Source organism: Solanum stenotomum, chromosome 5, assembly GCF_019186545.1.
Source record: "Solanum stenotomum isolate F172 chromosome 5, ASM1918654v1, whole genome shotgun sequence".
In the NCBI taxonomy this organism is placed as follows: Eukaryota; Viridiplantae; Streptophyta; class Magnoliopsida; order Solanales; family Solanaceae; genus Solanum; species Solanum stenotomum.
In genome coordinates this window covers 29,257,029-29,262,739 of record NC_064286.1, presented here as the reverse complement: position 1 = coordinate 29,262,739, position 5,711 = coordinate 29,257,029, and positions in this window count along the sequence as shown.

The following is a 5,711-nucleotide window of genomic DNA, read 5'->3' as shown; positions in this document are numbered from 1 at the left end:
AGAACAACCCTTGACAATTAAGGTTTTCCTAAGGTGCCTATGCGAGATGATAATTTAAGGTCTTATCTAGCAACCATAGAAAGATAAAGGAAGGAAAAAACTTTAAGGTTTTATTTTGGCAACATACATGTAAATTAATTTTTTCTTGAGCTGGTGAGTGGTGACGATCATATTATAAAAAATGTTATTTTTTTTATAAATAAGTAAAGTTGTTTTTTGATAACTTTGTTGTATAGTTGCTTTCACTCTTATCGTTGGAAAGGAAGATCTATTAGTGATTTGTATTCATCTGTTACAAAACTTGAAGTTCTATAATATATATTAACCGCAGACAATAATTGTAACCTGCGCAACTAGCAGGATGTAGCTAAAGCAATATATAATTATTTAATAAAAATAGTTCAGTATCTCAATTTTTACTAAGAATTTAAAATTTTAAACTAGATTTGTAATCAAACTTTTGAAAATTAAAATCGAAAACTGACCAAAGAACCGAAATTTGGTCTGACTTTTCGTGTTTTATGCCCATACTTAAACACAATTTGTCCATTAGAAGAACTTTGTTCCGTGATAATGATGTCATTTTAGATACGGATTTTTTTAGATACGATTTATGCTTGAAAGTTTAACGCACTCGGAAAGATAGTTGGTGGACCCATTGTTGCCTCCATATCCTATATATCAATCAGTTTCTTAATATATTTTTTTCAAATAAAACTCATTGGATTTCTATATGTTGTCTGTCCTATGACTTTTACTAGTATACTACTAAAATATGTTACCAAAGTCGATAAGAGCTTAAGTACTCAACCTTGAGAAAGATCTTCTCCTCAATAAAATTGTTCAAGTTCTCACTGGAGGATAATTTCCTTGCTTCTCCACCTAATTAGCTTGTTCATTCTTTAGTATACTTGGAGTGAAGTGCCTTTAAGTTTAATTTGTATTTGAATATTTCATTGACTTCATTATTTTATCACTGTCACTTATTTTTTTTGTTCGTTGATTATTTTTTCTTAAATGAATTGGTTACAATTACACATAAATGACAACCTATTAGAAAACAATTCTTATTTTGTTACTTGTTCATTTATGTCCCCAATAGAATCCTTGGACCATTGGCTGAGCTTTTTGCTAAGTAGTTTAAGCTTAAGATTGAAGCTTCCACATAGCATTTTCATGGATGTTGCTATCCCATACCTGTTGAACAACCTCCATAAAATCAGGTTGTAAAGTCCAGAAGTTAAGGAATCTGAAGTACTTATGGATATCTGTAACTGATCTGCATTTTTGTTGGTTTGTTGAGTATCAAACTCCTGAAATATATGCTCCATTTCCTCTATCTTGATTCCTTTTTTACTATTGCACTCATTAGCACTTTGTGTCTTCTTTTTGTCGATGTTTTCTGAACCATCCTTGGTGTTACCTGTTGGGAAAGACAAACACAAAATAAATGTGCACGACAGGGCAATAGCAGAAGAAAACCCAAGTCAAAACTTTTCCTTCTATTTGAACCAAGAGAAGACAAAATAATGCAAGAATAAAATAGTTTGGGCAGCAAACAAATCAACCAAGCAAGAAAAATAAATCAACACACGAGACACCAAAGTTTAACGTGGAAAACCTCTTCGGTGTGAAGAGTAAAAATCACAAGAACAAAGCTCCACTATAATCAACAAGAGTTACAAAAAGTGTTCTCCAAAATGGTCACCAACAAAGTGCCAAAAAATGAGCAACACAACTACAAGATAGCACCAAAAACTAGAGAAATAAAAGGAGCAAAAATACCCAAATCGCAGCTACTGTTCATGAGCTAAAATCTGGAGCTACATGACTCCAAATCATCCTCTCTCAGTTACCAATCAAAGATCAAGTTGAAAGGAACAAACTATTCAAAAATCAGCTCAATCGGATAAGAAACGAAGCGAGAATCACAATTTGAAATTGGCTGGTAAGGCTTGTGCGGAAATCTACACTTTCTCACTTTTCTCTCTATATGACTGCTCTCAAACTCTTGTCATTCTTCTCAAATAAAGCCTAAAAGAAAGTCTTACAAATGCACCATAATATTGAGCTTATGGGCAAAAGTGGGCTAGTCATATTGGGCTAAATTTATCCACAAAGGAAAGGAAGGAAGATCACAAATCTTGGACATAGGAAGGGAAAAAGGCCCAAAACCCAACATTACCGACATGAGTTTGATCACCTACGCAGTTGTGCTCTAGTTTGTGTCTGTCACTACTTTGTTCTCCATTCTCTAGTTGTTGCTCGTCATGCTTCTCTGTTTCAGTAATCTGCCTCTGCTCTTGGTTTCTGTTTTCCACTTCTTCAACAATTTGGAAAGACGATTCTTCTTGTGCTTCTTACTGATATCCATGTTATCAGAATGTTTCTTGTATTTCTTCTGTGGTAGAACATGTTTTAACAACACTATGTTTTTCATCTTAGGGAGCTTCTTGGTATTCTTTTTCTTGTTCTTTTTTTTCTTGTTTCCTTTTCTAGCAATATCAATAATTTGTTCTGACATATCGGTAATTGTTTGTTCCATGGCCTTAGTTTGATTTTCTTCCTTTGTGGCAGATTGCTCCACATGATCTATTTATTTCACTTTGTTTGGTCCCCCTTGGTGATCTTCCCCTTGTTTTGCAGTACTATTGTTCTTATGTCCTTCATTAATGTTGCAATTTTGATCATTAGTATTAGTTGGCTGAGTTTTTTCCTCCTCTGCTCAACATTGTTCTTTTCTCGGACTCTACAATTCATGATGTTATGTCCCAATTTCTTACATTCTTTGCAGTATTTTGGAATGCCATACTAATTTTTTTGTGTGTATCTTGTGAGAGGTGAATCCTCATGTTCTTTCCCAATCCACAAACTTTCAGGAAGAGGTTTCAATAGGTCCATCTCTACTCTAATCTTAGCCAGGGGAGGCCTTGTTCTACCCAACGTAGCAGCATCAAGAGCTAGAGGAGTACCTACTGAATTTAGCAATTATTAAACATAATGCCATGAGTGTAAATGAACGGGTAAACTTGGGAGAAGCGCCCATGCCAGAGCGACGGGTAGATCTTCTTCCGGTTTGAAATTGGAATACCATTTTCGCAGCCACATTTGCATTTCATCTATTTTAATGACCTTTCGGAACCAAACATTCTGATAATCTTCAGCATTAATCAAATCAATGAAAACATTGTAATTATCATAAACCCCTATTTTTGCCTACACTTTAATGGATATCATCTCCTTAAATCTTGATCGAATTCGATCAATTTGAGGTCTAGGTTTAAGAAATCACCCCACCAGGGTGTACATACGCTCTTCCGCCATAATTCCATAGTAATCCGAAGCTTTGAAAATGATGGTTGGAATGCCATTGTGGGTGGTGTACCTGACTTTAACTTATTCTCTTTTATGGAAATTTTGAGGGTTGTTCAATGTGGACGGGTCTTTGATTGAAGCTGCATAAGAAAATTTTCCAGTAGTTTTTCCATTAGTAGTTGCCTCCACCAAGAGGAGTATGGGAAATGTGGGTTACATTGCCGTGGCTGCCGTCCCAGCACCTCCATCAGGAGGAGCGTAGGGTGGACGCGCTGAATATTTGACCGTTATCAATACGATGTGAGTAGGAACAAAGGAGAGAGAATTTAAGTTCTTCCAAAGCCATTGAATAATTGAAGATATCATCATGGTTGCTTTGTTGTGTGCTATGTTTGGCGGTAAGACTTATTTTTCTTACATAATTAATTTGTTTGTCCCTCTTTTTTCCTACATTTTCAGTGTTTCAAATGGGTTTGGTATCTTTTTATGAATAATTAGAGGGTACAATGATGGTTCACATACAGGGGTGGATCTAGGTGTAAGTTAGGGGTTCATCCCAACCCTCTTGGCCGAAAAATTACACTGTATATACAAGGTCAGATTTGATTATTATGTGTATATAATATTAAATGAACCCCCTTAAAGCAATTGAAAGGTGTCGCTCAGTTGTCTAGGCGGTTCAAGTTCTAATTCTCGCAGGTTGCAAGTTCATTTCGCCTTGACATCATTTTTTTGTAGTTTATTTTTTAAAGTTTGGTCTTTTCTCCCTCCTTTTTCATTTTTAATAAGTGAGCTTTGTTTGTCCTTCCTCACTCTTTTATCGTCTTTAATGCACAATGGACTATCTCCACTTTTAATTAGTGTACATTTGCATGTATTTATTATTTAAATTAAAAATAGCTACAAAATTTTTCTATTTTGCTAGATATTGCATCTAAAATATTATGTATGTAGTTTTTTTTCTTCATATAATTGAAATAAAAGATATTTCAAATTCTCTTTTTCGATGTTCTCAATACTAATTTATATCCTTAGCTAAATTTCTAATTTCAACTAAGAAAAAAATCACAATATATATCTCTCTTTATATGTTTTATGTCACACTTGTTTAAAATTATTTATATATTTGACTAGTTTTACATATATAATTTTTTTGTATTTTATCAACTTTTATTGTTTATGTTATCGAGTTATTTCACTCGTTCGTTTCACCTATATTTTCTTTTATCATTCAACCTATAATTATTGATATTGTTCAATATTTTTATTTTGTTGTCGTTATGGAGCACTAAATAAGTATTATAAGTATTATGTTACTAATCCTTCAATCCTTGCACCTTTTTTAAATTTTTTTTTTTTTGGGGTATTAATTGGAAAGAAAAATATTAAAATAAAATAGGACATTACAAAGTGAGAGTTAAAAAGTGGAGAGCAAAAATGGAAAAAAATATATTAAATGGGCATATGATAAGACCGGGTTAAAATTTAGCAAACACCTCACTTTGATTTTTATGTATTTACTTCTTCATATTTCGAACCCCTGAATGAAAATTCTGCATCCGCCACTGTTCACATATAAATACTCATGAAAACTACTATTAAAGGTTAAACCATGTTGTATTTAAGTACTATTGACTTTATTTTTGTTCGTTGCTATAATAATTAAATAACCATAATTTGATTTGCAGATTCATTGTAAAGAATGAAGAGCTGGATTTGATTTGTACACTAAGAAATGAAGATAGTGTTCAAGTTAGAAAGAAAAGATGTAAAGAAAAGGAAAATAAATTGAGACTATGTTTGTGGTTTACCTTTGGACCAACCTTAATATAGTGAGGATAAATGTAATTTTTATCAAGTATTCGATATGTTTTATCTCATTTATAAGTATTCTTTGTCTTTTTTAGATTAATGGTACTTTTTGATAAATTTATGCAAGACTCATTAGATACTAATGTTTTGTTCGAAAACAGTAATTCTGTTCTTTTTAAGCTTGTGAGAAGTGTACAAAATTAGTTTGAAAGTGATTCAGGAGTGCATTAAGATAACATAGAATGACAAATTAATTTTGTCACTAAACAGCACATATTTTAATTCAAAAAGAATTTTCAGCTACGAAATTACTGACTTTTCTAGACAAACAAATTTATTGCTAATTTATGTATTTTTAGAGACGAAATTTTCTTTCGTACACAAATATACATTTTAGTGACGAAATTATATTCTTTTAACTACAGATTATGCATAGCTTTAAAGACGGTCGACTTTGTCACAGATTAAAATCATAGTTAGTGACAAAACAAATTTGTCGACAATAAGTATATTTTTAGTGACGAAACAGTGTTTTTAGCTACAACTTTCTTACGCTACTTGTCACAAATAAATTCGTCATAAAT